The 18,870-nt window shown below is 40.4% G+C and overlaps 1 long non-coding RNA gene across 1 annotated transcript; it reads left to right on the plus strand.

Annotated features, from left to right (window-relative positions):
* The first annotated feature begins 850 nt into the window (after nucleotides 1-850).
* Nucleotides 851-14,636, plus strand: LOC111235421. The gene is made up of 3 exons (XR_002665680.1): nucleotides 851-934; nucleotides 1,321-1,364; nucleotides 14,541-14,636. It is a non-coding gene; the product is annotated as an uncharacterized LOC111235421 (long non-coding RNA).
* The last annotated feature ends 4,234 nt before the right edge of the window (nucleotides 14,637-18,870 follow it).

An 18,870-nucleotide genomic window follows, 5' to 3' on the forward strand; every position in this document is an offset into this window, starting at 1 on the left:
CAGTTATTTACATATAAAATACCAAACCAGCTTCTTAAAGGTGAAGATATGCAGCTTTTCTGTCTTTTAAATGACAGTAAACAGAATCATTTACTGACTCGACAAAAGCTAAGTGCGCTTCTCACTTCATTCTGGCTTTTAACAGACAACACAATTCACTGATTCACAAAGAAATCGCCAGCAGATTGTTCACTAATGAAAACCAAGTGTGACATCATGAGTAATATCACTAAATGGCCCACACTGGTAAACATGGTCTCAACGCAGCAGGCCTGCTACACACCCCCACAAACGTCTGCAATGATAAACAGATTTATGCAGGGAAACAAATCAACATGAAGCTCTTCGATGTAAAACTGTCAGTACATGCAACTCACGTTTGTTTAAAGTATCTGAAAATCACATAAACAGCCGAGACAGCGAAGCAAACAGAGCAAAGAAAGTGAGGACCTGCCCAATGGGAGAGAACAGGAAGTGTGATGTGGAAGTGAACGACTCTTGTTGTAACGCAGAACACTTCATTTCAGAAAAAACCTTTCCATGAAAACATGGATAATAATACTTGCGTACTTTTAGTTCAGTTTTCAGAGCACAACTTTGGCTGATAAAGTATTTGTACATGTGGTGCTGGTACTTTGTGAATACTTCCTCCAGAAGCAGATTCTTTCAGGACTGTGATGTTTGAAATATCATTAATAAGTTAGTGAGATGAAAAAGATTCTGTTTTATCTGGACAAGTAATTTATTGACAGTCCCTCAGTCCTCCCACCCACTCCTCAGGCCTCCTCCCCTTCAGCCTTCCCTCTGCTGTTTGTGCTGATAAGCATGGTGGCTAGCTGCTAGCACAGAGCTGAGCTCTTCTCCAGACAAACTGCAGCTTTTCACACACCAACATGTGCAACCTCTGCATTTTACAGTCCCACGAAATTTGAGGGTGAGAGCAGAAAGCAGCTGGGATTCATTCACACACTGAAAACTGTCACTTACCAAAGCTTCAGATGGAGAAAAGATCTGCAGCGTGACAGCAGAGGGAGGAACCAAAAGAAAAACACACTGGAACCTAGAGATAAAGAGAGAGAAAGAGAGAGAGAGACATACGCACATATACACAGATATTAGAAAAATACTTTATTTACAAATAAAGAAATTAACCAACAAGGACACATTTATTACACACACCTAAGTAGAAATCAGACACTTTCAACTGGTTTAAAAAACTTCTGCATATACAGGAATAAAGACCAATTCCCCCTCAATTACTGCACAAATAGCTGTAGTGAAACACCACTGTGAAATAAACTCATCTGTTTTCTTCATGAGGGAAAAGGATCTGAAATCTGGCTTTCATTAGTGCAACGAACAAAGTAAGTAAATCCACTAAGAGACATACACTCTATGATAGTAGCACTAGAGGAGGTAGTGTGAGTTATAATAAGATGATTGAAAGTGGCAGCACGAGCAGCAGTACCGGCACCATAATGTTATCAATACATTACGCTAAGTTATTATTATCAGTATTTCTGTGAAATATATTCTGTTGTTGACCAGTTGGTGGCAGCAGTGACCCATTAGATGAGTCTGATTCAAGTTCCTGTTGAGACCCAGAAATACAGCACAGTGTGTGTGTGTGTGTGTGTGTGTGTGTGTGTGTGTGTGTGTGTGTGTGTGTGTGTGTGTGTGTATGTGTGTGTTCTTGCATACCTATCTTGACCTCCCAGTCAATACACACTCACCACAGTGGACCACCACCGTAGAGACGCAGTGCAGGGCCCAAAGGAAAGAGACGAAGACTCTCAGAAGAGAGTGAAACGGCCCATAACTAAACAGAGAAATGCAGCTGATACGTCTCTGAGGAAACCATGCAGACTGTTTTCATATTTTGAAGTTGTGGGTTCAATCCTCTAGTGACTCAATGAATTTTGATGTCCAATTACACAGCTCAAATAGTCCTGACCACAGGGCTCAAGTAGTCAGGTCTATTGACATCTTTTGAGGTTGGATCATTGTGATCACCATGAAGTCCATTGCTCAAAGGAAAGAGTCAAATAAAAAATAAAGAAAGTGTGTCTGGTCAGAAAGCTCAGGATGTTCACCACAGACAGGTCCACTGCAGCTGTGGAGGTAGGAGACGCATCAGCCACTCAGCTTTCTTGATGATGTGTTGTTGTGACTAGGGAGGAGTGCATGACTTCTCTGCAAGCCTTTGCAAACTAAGTTCCCCATAAAACATCTATGTGTTTATTTGCAGAAGCATAATTCTAGCCTAAGCTGTAAGTCATGTTTAGTGCTCATTTGAAAATGTGCCTGGTAAACACCATACCTCATCAACATTAGCAGCAGTGACGTTAGCATTACTATAGAGCGTCGATGTGTCTTCATTGTGGGCTATTTAGTGTTGAGCTATAATGGTATCCATAACACTACTAATATTAAAAGACACAGCTGGAGAGATGAGCTCCTCAGGTGAGAAATAAAATGAATTAACACACACACAAAAGAAAAACAAAATGCTTATTCTATCACAGCATTTAATACTGTACTTTTCTTCAAGCTGTGCTGGGAGCTACTCTTGACACAAGACTGTAAAAAACAAGCCCATAAGTCGTCTGTGCAGCAGCTTATAATAAGTTATTATCATCATTATTATTATTATGATAATTATTAATATGATTACAATAATAATCTTTACTTTTAGAGCACTTTTCTAAAACCACGTCACGAAGTACTTTAAACAGATCAACAAAATATGACCCAGTTATGTTTTTTGCTAGGCAACCTCTACTGGCCGTTATTATGATGGGACAAAGGAGGAAGTCAGGTGACGTGCTGTTGGTTTGCATTAGGAGGATGGATAGATGCTCTGAGAGCTCAACACAACTCAACTTAGAAAAACACATGCAAATAGAATAAAATCTCCATCAATTTGACAAATAATGTGCTACAAATACTCACAGCACAACCAAACAGAAAAACATGCTGAAAATACTCAACAGCACAAGCAAATACAGAACGGCTGCAAATACTCGCAGCTAGGGATGACGTGATCACGTTATACTTGACGCTGATACTGATAAAGATCATCTATGAGTGAGATCAGCCGATCCACAGCCGATCATTTTTGCCATGCACTGCAGATGGTGTACGTTATATCAGTCTCTCTCACTTTGTAAAAGTTCCACACGGCCGTTTTGGTGGCAGTGAACAAGGTGTGAGGCGGGTATTATATGATACGCTATCATGTATGATATGCATCGGCGGCATCCCTACTCTCAACACAAACAATTAAAAGAAATCCGCTGCAAATAGCACAGAGTGTTTCACGAGGAAAGAATGAAGTGATGAATTCAGCTGGGACACACTTCAATGCTTTGTGACTTTTGAAATTAAAAGCACTGAACAACAAGTCCCAGGAAGGTTCATCACTTTCTTGTGTCCCCTGCGAACACTTTCATTATCGTCTGTGCTACTTGCAGCGCGTTTCTGTATTTGTTCCTGTTTTGCAGCAAATTGATGATTTTTGATTGATGAAGATGTTTTGCTAAGTTGCTCTCAGGGCCACTGTACAAACCAGACCACAGAAATGAAAGATTTCAAACATTTATTGCAAAATGTGGGAAAAGAAAACAGTTGTTATTATTACTTCGTGTTCAGGTCTGGTATTGATTTGCAGTGTTGCTCACTGTCAGAGGAAACCTGTTGAGAGATGTGTTTAGCAGAGAAAGCTGAGATTAATCCATCAGCACCGCTGTGACAGGCTTTCTGAGTGAGAGCGCTCTGATCTTGTCTCAAACTAAAAGTCCCAAAGCAGTTACCTATCTAAGCCCTCTGTGATCTTCTTTCAAAATAAAAGCTTCCCAGGAGTAAGCAGTGGTTAAAGGGCTGTCTGCTGCTCTTTTAAAGTAAAAGTTCCCCAGCCGCTCACTGTGAGCAGCTCTACTCTCTATTCAGTAACCAGGCTTTGGTTATTTTGATCTTCTTGTGTCACCCTCTCTCTGTCTCTTCCCTCTCTGTCACACAACTCTCCTCCTCTTCTTCTTCTTTTACTGTTTTTTTTTTCTTTGGACCTCTGTCATTTTCCCCATTTTGGTTTCTGTCAATCTTTGCTCTCTTTTAGTCCCTCTTGTACTCCTATTTTATTAGTGTTTATCAAATCTTTTTTCTATCTCTATTCTTTCTTTCTGTCATTCTTTCTACCTTTTCATTTGATTCTTTCACCGAATCCCTTCCTTTATCCTTACTTTCTTTTTTTTATCCATTTTGTTTCCTATTCCACCTCATCCTGTCTTCCCTCTTTCCTTCTCCTCTCTTTCTTCCCTTTGTCCTTTCTTCTCCTCCTCCCTTGATAACACTGACTGGATTTCCTTTTCTTCTCTTCTCTTTGTGTCATTCTGTGGTAAAAATAATCCTTTCAGTATTTTTCACCTTTCACTTTGAGCATTAACAGGGATATGTCTTTCTTCTGTAACTCAGTGGGTGTGATTCTGGGCTTTTCCCTCTAAAATGAAAATAAAATCCTGGCTCTTTTCCACCATCTACGTCTCTGCCCACATCTACAGTGTGTTCAGTTATTCATGTGGCTTCTGTGTTGCGCTCACCGACACCTGTTTTCCTGGCGGGAAAATCAACCTAGCCAATCAAAACTGTGTAGGCGCGTTAAAGATTGGGACTTCATTGTTCTGCCCCTGGAGAAACCCAAATAACATCCGAAGGAGGATTTACACATGGTGATGAACATCGACCATACAATGCCAGGTCTCCACAGCACTCCTTTCACTACCATAGGTATTTAAATGGCCTGCACTAAGTCCTTACAGAGGAGCGTTCATGTCAGTCAGAGTACAACAGTAACTGTATGTGGCTCCCAGCTCTAATTCATCAGAACCACAGTACTTAACACTGTAACATGCTTCAGGGCCATGCAAGATGTTGCTGATAATCAGAATCAATTATAGCCTTATAGTAACTTATTAATAAATGGTGATGTGTTTCACTTTACAATAAGCCTCATTTTACCAGTTAAAATGGTAGTAACTCATTAGTAAGATGACTATGACTATGTTTCCCCTTTTTCTGTCTCTCTACCTTTGCATTTCCATCACAGAATCACTTTCAATCTGCCTTTTTTTTCTGTCTCAGTATCTTTTACGCTTTTATCCCTCATTATTTTTCAGTGTCTCAAACCACCTCTTCCCCTCATGTCTCACTCATTCTCACTGAGACAAATAGGAGAATCTGCTATCAGTTTGCAGCACATTTGTGTGTGTGTGTGTGTGTGTGTGTGTGTGTGTGTGTGTCCTGTGTACATGCATGGAATCTGAATGGGTCTGTTCGCACAAGTGAAGCAGTGCAGGCATTTGATTGTGAAACGTACTGCAGCGTAGCAGAATATGAAAAACCATCAGAGCTGCCTCGTAGTGAAGATCAAGACACAGAGAGGCAGAGGAGACAGAAAGAGGAGGAAAGAAAATGTTGCACTTCAAGAAACAGCTTGATAAATAAAATCTCATCATATGAAAAAAAAAGCTAAATAATATGGATCATATACTTGACAGTAAAACAGCTTTCTTCAGGGCGACTACATATTTCCACTTACTTCAGCCCATTATTAAATGTTGCTGCAGGCTATCCAAGGATGCAGTTCCTTCTCCCGTTGGTGTAGCAAACAAAGCATTGCTTTGGCTCTGACCTCCAGCACTCAAAGACTTATACCAAATTCTTCACCACACAATTTCCTAAGTGGGCCCATGTCCCCAGCTGGTCTAAAGCACCGCTACTTGTGTGTCCTTGCAAGGATGAATTTTCACTTTCTTACCTGGCTAATTACCTCTTTTCACCCTTCTGCTAAAGTCTTATTACTATTAAACACACCTTAATACTGTGTGGGGTGATTTTGTGGTCTCAGCATGAATGACATTTTTATTCCTTTCGTGGCCATGTGAGCTGAAGTAATTGATTAAACACTCCACTGATAAAATAAATCCCTGTAAACAAGGTGACCTAGGGTTTAGGGCTGCATAAACCAAAGGAAACACTGCATCTAAACTCTATCAGGGTTTTTCAAAGTTGGAACTTTTGGGGTTTTTTTTTGTATTTTTGTCCATTCGTTCACATTTTGGCAAATTAGCACCATTAAAAACAAGCTGAATGAGCTGTGTGCAGTGTGCCCATGAATGTACAGAAAACACTATTTGCGAAGGAGATTGGAGATAATGATGTCTTCAGAAAGTGTAATTCATACTGAATCTAACAATATGTGCATCATGTCTGATTGCTCAGATTTGATTGATGATTATTGACACAAACTGCAGTAAACTGTTGATGCATGGGTCAGATACAGCAGCCAAAACTACAATAACTAACTTTTGACACCTGCCATTTTCACCCCACACAATATCTTTGCCTCACATGCTTCCCTCCACACTCCCCGGGTAGGCATGTCTCACTAGTTTGAAAACCTGTGCTTTATATGAAAGACAATGATGCAGCTGAAGGTATACATAACTAATGGCTCCTTCCAGAACAACTCCACCTGTTGCACAAAACCAATAATGTCCAAAAAACAACCGCCAGTGTTCAAAACAGTTGTCTGCTGGGTCAAAGTCCTCCTCCCGAGGGTTGGGGGTTAGACCAACACAATAACAATTATATCATTTTTATATGATTTTTGCCCAAAGGGATGCAGAACCATGTTCACATTGTAAGGAGTTATACCGTGGCACTCTGTTTGAGGGGGGTGCACTTCCGGTTTTTAAGCACTCTAATTATAAAAATCTTTAGATAGAATTGTCTATTAAACGATTATGATGTAGTAAATGAAATATCGGCTACAGGTGCAAACAGGACACAATGACTGACACTCAAAACAGCGTGAATGCAACCTATGGTTAATATAACTACACAAGATCAATGTCCAATGAGAACGTTAATTTTCAACACAGGCAGTTGTGTTCACCTCATGTTGAGGGTAAGCATGAAAGGAACTAGTTTATACAAAGTGTTGTAGGACCAAGTCTGCTTATAGCCGTTCTGAAAGGTCCGTCCAACGTGCAGCAAAATTCCTTTTGTTGAATGAATCATACAAGTGGGGACACTTTTGGAGGCATTCATGGCTTTGCACTTGATTGCACTTACTTAAAGTGACAGACATCCACACAACTGACCAGTCACTCTGTAAAGTGGGCGTAAGCAGAGATTGTCTGTTTCTGAAAATTACTACAATTTCCTGACACAGCCTGTGCAGTTACATTGTTGGAGATGTGTGCAGGGAGTCAGTTCAGGGGTTCATTTGAACCAAGGTTGAGATGGTAAATGGGCATCCAGTGAATGTGACTTTCACTCGATAGACCAGTTTGCCATCACAATCTATATGACCTTACCTAAGCTTTTTATTTACCACACCTGAACCATACTGTACCTTTAGTTCGTTCATCATAATCACAATTTCCACAACTTTCCTAACCCTGAACCCTACAGTATATTTCATCAGTATTGTAGAACATTAGCACAATGTCACTGAATCCAACCTGGCCTTTTGCATTTTTGCAAAAGAAAGAACACGATAGATGACTGATAAAGCAAATGAGAGGAAGAGGAGAAAGGAAATGAAATGGAATCAAAAGAGATGAAAAAGGAAACGCAGCAGAGAACCTGTGATAGATGAAAGGACAGGAGAGAGAAAGATGAGGGCAGAGAAACAGAGAAAGTGAATGACGAGTGAGTTCGAGGACATGTCGTCTTTTAGAGGGCTGAGCCAGGTCCATCTAATCAGCAGTAATACAATTTGACCCATTCAGTGGTTTGATTAAGGAGCCATTTGCAGATGCAATCAAAGGAAAGCAATAGTGCAGATCCTCCTCCATAACTCTCCTGACTTCACTTCAGTGATTGATTATTTTAACATCACCCATTTAGTCGACATGTCATCAGAAACCACTTCCAGAAACATGAGTACAGACACAATCAGAATATGGGTGGGGAAGTCAGCCTGAATCCTGGAACAATTAGTGGCTTGCTGTACTAATTCACTATGCAAAGAATTGAACTCCTAACCATGGATTTACTTGTTGTTATATCACCCAGAAAGGCTGGCCTGGACATGTGCAGAGATACTGTATGTGGAGATTTTGGAGGCGACTGAGTTTAACCACCTGCTCAGACCAACCCGTTGGGAGAGGAGCTGCCAACTCAGACCTCTACAATCCTGCACAGTGCTTATGCCTTCATTAATTATTCAAATCTTCCCACTCTGCTCCGGGATTCAATGGTAATTGACCTTCCGTGCAAGGATTGGCTAAATTCCCAAATTCCTTCAAGTTTATACAGTGAGATAACTTGGACTGTAGCTGAAGGCTTGTGCTGTTAAGTAAGCAAAGGTTTTAAACCACACAGAGAATTTAAGTGTCTGATTGGTTTAGGACTGATACATTTATGCTGCTATAAATCAACATAAAAAAACACCAGCCATTATTTTTAATTTTTAAAATTTTATTCCCTGTTATTTTCCCTTTTCCAAATCATTTTACCCATTTGTGTGTTTGAAGCACTTTTTGTGTTGATCAGGGATGGTGGTATCAAGGCTCAGTGACTGTCCCAATGAAACAACCGTGTCAATGACACCTGTCCCAACACCACCAACACCAACTATAATGGGCCAGAGTACCAGTACTTTTTTTCCAGTTCGAGCTCTGGTCGATGCAATGACTTGCAGTTTGTGGTGCATTTCAGTTGCAATGTCTACTTAAACGGTTAATCTTCCACTCTGTTTATTGTGTCTGCATCTTGTTTATTTAAACCACTCAAGACAGGATGCTAACACCTGTCGCTGTTGTGATTGGATGCTGAGCCAACACCATAGACTGTAGCCGCCATGATCACCCACAGGTTTCCGAGGAGCACTTCTGAAGCTCAAAGTGAGCTGCTCTGCTGTCACCATGTTGGCAGTGCCTGACTCAGCCTTACTTCCTCCTAATCCAAATATTGGCATAGAGGTGGGGTGTGTGTGGAGCTAAGACTTTGGTGGCTGCTGGTTTGTGGCAAGCATATGTGGCACACAGAGCCATCAGTGGGTTGATATACCTACATTATTATTATTATTTACATGTTTAACATAATTTCCATTTAGTACAGCTCATGTTCAGAGTGTGGTGAAAATTGTCGGTGTGTTTTATGATAAGGAAAGGTTGGTTTATTGTTTGAAAAATGTAGTGTTATCTAGCAGTATGCAGTGTCTAACTCCAACCAGCAGCACTAGCGCATTCGCTACACTGTGTGTTCAGGGACAAGGGAAGTCTCGCGTGAACACGTTCAGAGAACGAGAACACACACTTGAGTGTGAAGTTACTGTGTGTGTGTGTGGCGAACGGTGATGATAAAATACATATGTTTGCTCTTTGCAGGTAAGAAGGGAGAGTTAGAATTGTGTAATTGATGAGTGAATATGTTGTGTCGTAGTTTATGGTCCTGGTTGCGTTATATGTGGGACTGTTTATGAAGGTTACTTGGTCAGCGAACGTAATATACTGAAAATGGCTAGCCAGTAGTAAGCACTGGTTGCTTAGTTACCTCGAGCGAGCGGGAGGATGGAGAGTAGAACTAGGAGCCGGTCTAAAGAGCCCGGACTGCTCGTGTCTAGTTCATAAATAAATAAATAAATAACTTAAAATAGATACATGGTTGATTTGATTAATTTGACAATGCTTGGTAGACATGATTGGCTGACTGTGTATTTGAGAAACAAGTTGATATTGAATGTACATGATGAAAATGGTCTGGGATAGCAATACAACAGACATGATTTATTGTTTGGACGTTAGTGTAGTTGTTCATAATTTTTCTGTGTTCGAATATCGAACACATTCAGAGAACGAGAACACACACTTGAGTATGAAGTTACTGTGTGTGTGTGGTGAACGGTGATGATAAAATACATATGTTTGCTCTTTGCAGAACAAAATAAAAGACTTTCAAATTAAATGTGTAGTGGAGGGCAGCTTCACTCTGCACCACGCTACACATACGCTCACCCACCTGTCACTCAAAGCGGCTGCACCCTCAATTATACATAACTTTAAGCCTTAATAAAATTTAAAGATGTTTATTTCTGGTGTAAATGTTGGCATTTTAACATTAGAGTCTATGGGGATTGACTTGCCAGCCTCAAGTGGCCAGATGTAGTTTTTGTCACTTCTATTTTGGCTTCATTTTTCAGCCATGACTTTGCCACTTCGCTCACACAGGTCCTATAAGACAAGTCAAACACCTCATACCAAATACAATAGGTTTCTGCTTGTTCTGGAACAGAGTTTGTTGGCTGGTTAACTGTGGAGAGTTTTTAAAAGCAAACTAACATTAATGGTTAGATTCCCATTGGATCAGTTGGATAAAGGTGAACGACTCACCTGAATGCACATGCAAATAGATCAGTCAAAACAGGCTTATCTTGTAACTAGCTGATGCTTATAGGAAGGAAAAGATGGAGGAGAAAAATAACCTGATGTGTTTCTTTTCCCCTATTGCATCTGTGCCTTTTTTCATTTCTTATAACATCTGTCTCATGCCTTTTCATGTAGATTGTGGTCTGAGGGCATAATGTGTGTCATGAGGGGATGAATTTCTCTTTCCTGCCTCAGAGGCCTTTTGTCCTGTAGTCCATCACTGTGACTTTAATTTCGTCACTAAGGATGAAGTGTTAAATGAATTAGGAGCCCTTGTCTCATGACAGATGTTAGCTGGCCTGTGGACTGCTGTGCTACAGTTAACCAACCTGTGCTATCTCCACTGCCCTACAGTGACACATCAGACTGGGTTTATTGGTCTGGATTTACTTTTGCCTGCTATTGATTGGCCACTTAAAAGAGGCTGCGCTTCCTAAATTAGCTTGTGTTTGACTGGGTTGCAGAGAGGAGATAATGAGGGGATTGATGAGCACAGATTTGTAGCTGTGACTGTTGAGGTGGGAGGACATGGTGGATTATCTCTATTTGTTAAGATGCTCATTGAGTCAATGTGCAAAGCAATGCATAAAAGCAGGTTAATAAACACACTGGAGGAGCAGTGACTGTTCAGGATATAAGATGTATTTAAGATGCCAAATAACATTTAAAGTTTGAGCTCTATGGGACTCTTTAGTCACTTTAAGCTTCTGGTTTTGGTTTTTGTAGTGATTTTATTCTTTGGTTCAGCTCTGCCAATAAACCTCTTTTTCCAGCAGCAGTAGCTGTTTTCATCAAAAAGCTGTGATTGAACCTCTGTCCACTACCTGCTCAGCAGTAAACAGCAGACAGACACGGTTAGAGAGCAGCTGGTGAACACAGTGGAGCATTTAGCAGCTGAAGAGCCAGATATTGTTCTCAGATGGTGGTGGAGACCAAAAACAGAGCTAAAAGTTAAAGGTATAATCCTTAATATTTCACTCCTAATTGATTTGGCACTGATGTGTGTTTACAATACATCCAAACAAACTGTTTTAAAAAAGAAGTCAATAGTTGCAATAATCCAATTTCATACTGCAAATGGAGCCAATATTTATATCCAACAACTGCAAGACAACAGAAAGTTGGTGGTGCCCAACCTGCAGCCTGCAGCTCGTCCTCAAACAGCCCACAGTGGCAGCTCATTCTTGTTTCATTTCTACCTCAAAAATTTTCAAAATTAGAAATTTGAGAGTGAGCAGTTAACAGTGAGGGTGTTCTCAAGAGGATAAAGTCATCTTGGATTACATTCTGCATTTTTTTGGCATATATCCCCCATGTTTAGACAATTGAGGACAGCAAATATTTAGAATGGTTATTTCAGAAAAAAATGCAGGTTTGGTTAAATTTAAAAAATATGAAAGGCCAAAAGAAAAAAAAGATGAATACAGCCTCAACTCATCAGTGTTGTAGCACTTAAATTGTACAATCCATAATCACTGTTAGATGTGGTAGCTGTTACATCAACAAATAGGGTTAGCCTACAGAATTAGCAGTCTGATGGTTTGCATGAGTGTGGCCTTGGCTTCCTGAGTCAAATTCCCGACCTGAATTATTGTTTCAGTCCACCCCTGGTAAAGCGTACTGACCACACCTCTATGTTGCTTGTGTAAGGGGAGAAGCTCAGGTGAGCAAAGGGTTTCTCAAAAAGTTAATTAAGAAGGGTTGTTTTATATTCCACTGCTCATCTATTTTCATTCTATTGTCTCACTTTGAAAACAAGACACATCAACTAATCAGGATGTAAAAAAAAAAAAAAAGCCATGAATGGGGATACATTTCAGCACTGCACTGCAGGTGCAGACTGCAAGTTTATTAAAAAATGTATGAAAGCTCACTGCGTATTTCATTGTGAGGGAGGTTTTCAGATTTGGCATGAACAATAGAACAACAAGCCAAAATACAGCCAACCTGAATAGGCAGGCAAAGCTTTTTAATTAAACACAATCACATCCAATCATTCAGGTCTGACTTGTAATCCAGACAAACGTCAGCCTGAAACACACTTCCTCCCGACCTCCCAGCCCATTGTTGTCCGTCTCTCCTGTTCACCGAGAAAACGTGTTCAACCATTTAAAGTTTTCAGTCATTGTGATGCCATTCTGTCATGTGGGATCAGAAGTGGCAGGTTTTAATATTAATGCAGATCTGCAATGAGAATTTGGAGAACTGAGGTGAATCTCTTCTCTTCAATCTCAGAAACATCAACACACTCACTGAAATGTCAACACAAACATGGAACTATTGACTATGAAACTGTGAAATGAGTGATTTCACACAATTCCAAGGCAGTGTATGCATGTCACATTCTCACCAGGGGGTTGAGCCCCCTTGAAGGTCTGATCCCAGCTTTTGTTTCTTAGCCTACTGTATATTTGTCTTATTGTTTGCAAAAACTTTTGCGTCTCACGGACCAACTGTGAATGAAAAATGACTTGTTTTCACGGTTTTATTGTAGAACTTAGAACTTCTTGTTGTTACTAATGAGAACAGCTCCACACCTGAGCCTTCACCCAGTGATTCCCAACCTGCTGCGAAGGTATTGCGAGTGGGCCGACAAATCATTTGCACAACCGTACAATTTGGGTGAAAAGATGTAATTATAAAGCAAAAATTAAAATATTGTAGCAACCCTGTACAGTTAGAGTTCTGTTTAGTGGAGCCAGACTATTGTGTCCTGTCTTGCTACCAATTATCAGAATGGCATGGCAAAGTCAAGAGTGCGTGCTGGTGATTGGTGGAGCTCAGGGGGTGAGGGCTGGTCCATTGTATGCGCTAGTTTGGTTTTTAAGTGTAGTGAGAAGTAGGCTTCTGTGCAAGTTGGCTGAGTTTAGTATTCGGTACCTTTGTGTTGCAGGAATCAACCAAGTGGTTCAAGAAGTGAACTCCTGCTTCTGCCTCTTCTGTCAACATTACAATTTAAATAAAGTTTTAATATGTTTTAAAATGAAATGCTCTTTAAAAACATCAAAAGTGTTTTTACATAAAATTTTTTCCAAATTATGAATAGTGCTATATGAAGTCTATTTCAGACATCTGAGCAGCTTTGTGTATGCTTATTTTTTTTCATACATTTTTCTGTTGAGTTTTCATCCTGGGAGGGTCGGGTGTATACAAACGAGCGCAACTTCTTGGATTAGCCACTGACAATCTTTCAATCATTCAGGCTTGTAGCCATGTGTTTCCCGTTTCCAATGATACCATGCAAGGGGGATTGGCCATTGTTTTAGCCAATGTTATTGCCAAGCAGATCGACGTCAACGTCAGTGTTTCATGCATGCTACGCAAAGTACAGAGAGAGAGAGAGAGAGGAGAGAGCAGAGAGCAGAGAAGAGACAACAGCAAGAAGAAAGAGAAAGAAAGTTTGTATTGGAGTATTTTTGTGTGTCAGAATAGAGTTGAAATGTCGAAGGCTGAAGCAAAGACCTCATTCACCACTGAAGAGGCTCTGGACTACATCGTTACCTCGTCTGAGAACAGTGAGGACAGCGAATATGACCTGGAGAGTGAGTTACTGTTTGCAGGAGCTCTCGACGCCATTTTAGAACATTTGAGTCAAACGACTTCTTTTTTCCTGACTTGATTTTTATCCAGTGGTGTTTAGTTGACTTTTGCTGTCTGTACATTTATTATGTGCTACTATTTACAGTTCTGAAATTACAGTACACTATAGTCCAGGTCACAGTGAACTGTTATATTCAGTCATTCACAGTGAACTATATTACAGTGAACTGTGATCTACAATCTTTCACAGGGAACTGTGAAGGGTCGAGAGGGGTTGTTTTACTCACCAGTCTAAAATGATGTCAAGGCTTTGTGTAAACAGCAACTAGCTCTCCGAGTCGTTTTCCTCACTGTCGTCAGACGAGGCAATGATGTAGTCCAGACCCTTGTCTGTGGTGAGCCAAGTCTTTGCTTGAACCATCGGCATTTCAGAGTTATTTATTGGGGATATTCTTACACTACAACTCCTGTGTATATGCATTTTTTCAGCCGTTGTTTGTATGTCACACATAATTTGGTAATACTGAACTGGATATTTTGCTAACTGCATTACATTTTGTTTTGTAGGCCAGAGAAGGACAGCAGCTCAGACTGGGAGCCTGATGCAGAGCCATCTCCAGGAAATAGACGTCGCTCCTCCTCTGCTGCAACCAGTGCTTCTGCAACCAGTGCTTCTGCAACCAGCGCTGCCACCACTGCTACACCTGCTGGGGATGCTGCGACCACCCCACCCACTGCTGGACAGGCTCATGCTGCCAGAGGTGCTTGGGGTAGAGCCACAGACAAAAGAGGGAGAGGAAGACCACAGGGAAGAGCTGGCTCTCCTCACCCCCCTTTCTCAGAACAGCAGTGGCAGATTGGAGAAGATGAGGATGTGGAGCCCACTCCTCTAACATTCAAACCAGTAAAGCAGCCAGGACCACAGCAAGCCACGGTGGTTGCCTAGATGCCAGGGATGTTTGGTGGCAAACACAAACATATATGGCCGCCATAAACAGCTGTTTCAATGTTTCACTGCCTGGCTCACACAGAACGGGCTATAAAGAACCCTGCCCCTGAGACAAATTCCAGGATCTGGCATTGCAAGTTTATTACATCATTTGTATGTAGAAATCTTATTTTGTATATAGTTATTGATATATTTGTTAGTTAGGTCGTCTTGGACAGGTTTGTTTTTTTATTTTTCCATTGAGAGAATTGAATGTAAGGTTTTATAGTAAAATTCTCCTGGGTCGATACAAACCTTATCATCATTTTGGAGAATACACAACTGTAGTAAACAGCTCCTAATCTGTTTTTATTTCATTTGTATTCGTTTATTTCTCAGTGTTTATTTTTAATTATTACTGCAGGATGTTGATCATGTGTTTTCACCGGCACATACCGTCTTTCATCAACCATTCGCTGTAGTTCCTGCAAGCAAAAATTGTCATCAGCCATAGCAACGGCAGAACACTCTTAGCTGAGGAGTTTTCACTTTTCCTTATTAAAAGTTGGTTTCAGCTGCTTTGTGAAGAGGACGTAGGAGAAAACTTTTAGTTAAAAACTTTTAGCGTCTTAGGAGTAATCTTAGTGGTAAGATAAAATGCTTTGTGAATACGGGCCGTGGTTAGCAAGAGTTAAAAAGGAAAGAGAGTAAAGAGACAGATTGATCGTTACCATTAAAATAAAAAGGTGCTCTGACGGCATTATTTGGCCTCCGTAATGTTACGGGGTCAGATGTTGGGCCACTGACATTTTTGAGATTTTGAAGTGGAAAAGGTAAGGAAACATTGCCTTGACCCAACTCAAACACTCTGAGGGAATGACAGTTACATAGACTTGCACTCATTTCCTGGAGACTTTGCCTAACCCTTAACATAACTCTAATTTTAACCACTGACCCAAAGTTGACTTACATGCATTAAAATTCAAGAAAATTCTTACGACACATTCAAATATGAGCTTTTCCCCACAAATAAAACACGAAAACAAACTAACACTAACATCACTGACCACAACAGAAGACAACAAACCAACAATACAGTCTCAATGCAGGAGCTTTATTTTGAAATTACAGTAGGTCCTAAAAAAGAAATGAGATTCTGTCAAAATGTAAGGAAGGCAGCCCGGAACCTCCTGAGTTACCAGGTCTGCCTGTCAGGAAGTTTTGTTCTAATCATTTCATGCTTTGTCAGCTAGTGTCTCAGGTTTCTGTCACTCATAGTCCTCAGGTATCCTGCCCTCTTTGTCCATCAGCCCTTTCCCCTCCTTCTTTTTGCTCTCCAACTTTTCCTGTTCAACTCTGTCTTTTTATAAGTGCATCTCTGCTGCTGGGGGTTTATGGCAGCAGGCCAGCTGGAGGACTGCAAGGTCTGTTGTATGAATAAAAGATGGAGGCAAACAGGGAGGCTTATTTAAAGACGAAGATGGAGATGGATAGCTAGAGACAAAGAGGCATAAACCAGGAGAGGTCACATACAATGTACACACACACACCTAAACTGATGCTGATATATTTTTTAACTAAGGAACTGATGGCAAATTTTTATGCTGATGTGCTGTAAAAACTTAAACTTGACCACTTTCTTATAAAATATTACTTCATCTTGTTAATGGTTCATTAGCAACACATCTCTGAAACAACATTTAAATCATATTTGGCCCTAAAAATTCTCCTGTCTGGTCTCCAGTTGACTGTGCAATATTTGTATTATGATATAACATGACCTAAATTTAAATATATTCAGGTCTCTGACCGAAGAGGACTTGAGCTTCCTGTAACTTTGTGATGTCACAACAAAACAGTCATCATTCTCAAGCCTCAGGCCCCGCCCACATTGATCTACCATCCAACCTTGCAGGATTTGGTTTCTCTGAGTGTTCACCTGAAATCTACTATATTTTTATTGGATCACTCAGAAAACAGTCAGCAAATCAATCTTCATATTCAAATACTAAAAATACTCAAATACTTCAAATAAAACACAGGAAAAGTAAAAATATGGAGCTTTAAAGAGTCGCTGTCTTAAAATTGAAAGCAATTCAAGCATTTTACATAGAAGCTATTCTATGCCCAGAGACGAGCAGAAAAGTGATTAAAAGATCAAGAGTGCAAACCGCAGATTTTCCCACCAGACTACTGGTACAGTAGTTACAAAACAAGTTAAAGTTAATGTAATACTTCTTGTCACAATACCATTCAATTAATTACCATGAGAATTAGGTTGTTAGTTGCAAATTTAATAATGTAGAAAAAGCCTCTTTGGTAATGTCAGTGTTGTATTTTTCAACTACTGACCCTGCTCAATGTGTCATGTTTCCATCTGCTGATTTCAGACACTCTGACTTGAAGCTCAATGACATGAAAGTCCCCTTTTAATTTTTGGTAACAACTGTGTGAGTGCAACCACATGTGACAGGTGTGTGTAGGACCCGAATGCAGCACAGTTCACCAAAAACAGTTTGTAGCACAGGATTATGCAGACTAAGTCCAAAGTCACAAAAGTAGTTCTCGAGGTTGGGGAGAGAAGCCTGAAGTGATTACCAGGGTCCCTACGAAGACGACAAGTCAGGGACAAACAGGTTCAGCAACGGGGAATCAGTTTGAGAAATGCTGGCGAGTCTTGCATGAAGAAAAGTGAAGAACAATCTGGCAAAGAATGACTGGAAGGCTGGGGTTCGTATACTTGGATGAGTGTAATCAGGAGCAGCTGTGTGACCAGGTGAATGGTGCTGGCTTGATGAGGTGGGCGTGGCTAATGCAGTGAGGTGCAGGAGAACGGGGTGAATGGGAAATGACTGACTGGGAGCCGGGTGACGGAATGCTGAAGTGAAGGCAGTTGATCCGAGATGCACAACTGTGACACCGCAGATGATCTAACAGGTGGCATTCATTCACCAAGATCACAAGTTTTGCAGTAAGACAGGGTGTGTGAATTGGAAAGCTTGTTTGAGGAAACTTGATGCAACTTGGTGCAAATGCAACACAAAATTAGATATAACTGGAGGAGGGATAAAACATATCAAGGTATAGTGTATAAAGCATATATATATGTTTGTATGTGTGTGTGTGTACGCGTGTGTCTGTGTATACACACATGCACATATATATACTGTATATATACACACATTGATACAACACAGGGTATGTTGACATACACTCAACATCCAATATCTAACCAAAGATAGAATTTTGAAATGCTGCTGCATCAACATTGATCTCCATCAGGGGTTTTTCCTCAGCATGTGAAGTGCTGATGTCTGGACAGCAGAGAGATGATGATTCATGTTGATAATTTGGCTGCTACATCGTCATCAAAACAAATCCTTAATCCAAAATCTGGAAACAAACTTTCACAGGTCTTCAAGGACTGTGGAAAGGCCCTGATGCTCCATATTAAAAAATGTAAAGTTAACTCATATCTTATTCTGTTCATAGAGACGCCTTCACAGAGAGGATTACATAATATTATAAGAAACAACCCCAAACTCCAAAAAACAAACTTGATTCATATTTTCAGCAGCTTCTCCTGAAAGATCCTTGGGAGATGCACACGGTGAATAAAAATGAGATGCTAATCCATTTGTTAAGTTTTTACTCACTGTACTCACTATGAGCACAATGAAAGTTTTACATTGCAGTCCAAGGACTTTGCAGAACACACAGGACACACACGCTGTCATCGTCCAGGGGGCATCATTAGTTTCAACCCTTTTCCCTGCTTAATTACTGTAACTTTGCGGTTGTTAAAATAATCTTTTAAGATGCTAGAATATTCTGTATCATCTTGTTCCAACTTTTCACTGAAGCTATATGATGTTTACACTGAGTAAAAAAATGCATCATTTTATACACATTTTCCCAAAATTCAGCCTGACATATTTGGCATCTCTGAAAACTGGGATCTCAGCTGGA

This window comes from Seriola dumerili, unplaced genomic scaffold (assembly GCF_002260705.1).
Source record: "Seriola dumerili isolate Sdu_G_001 unplaced genomic scaffold, Sdu_1.0 BDQW01000025.1, whole genome shotgun sequence".
Classification (NCBI taxonomy): Eukaryota; Metazoa; Chordata; class Actinopteri; order Carangiformes; family Carangidae; genus Seriola; species Seriola dumerili.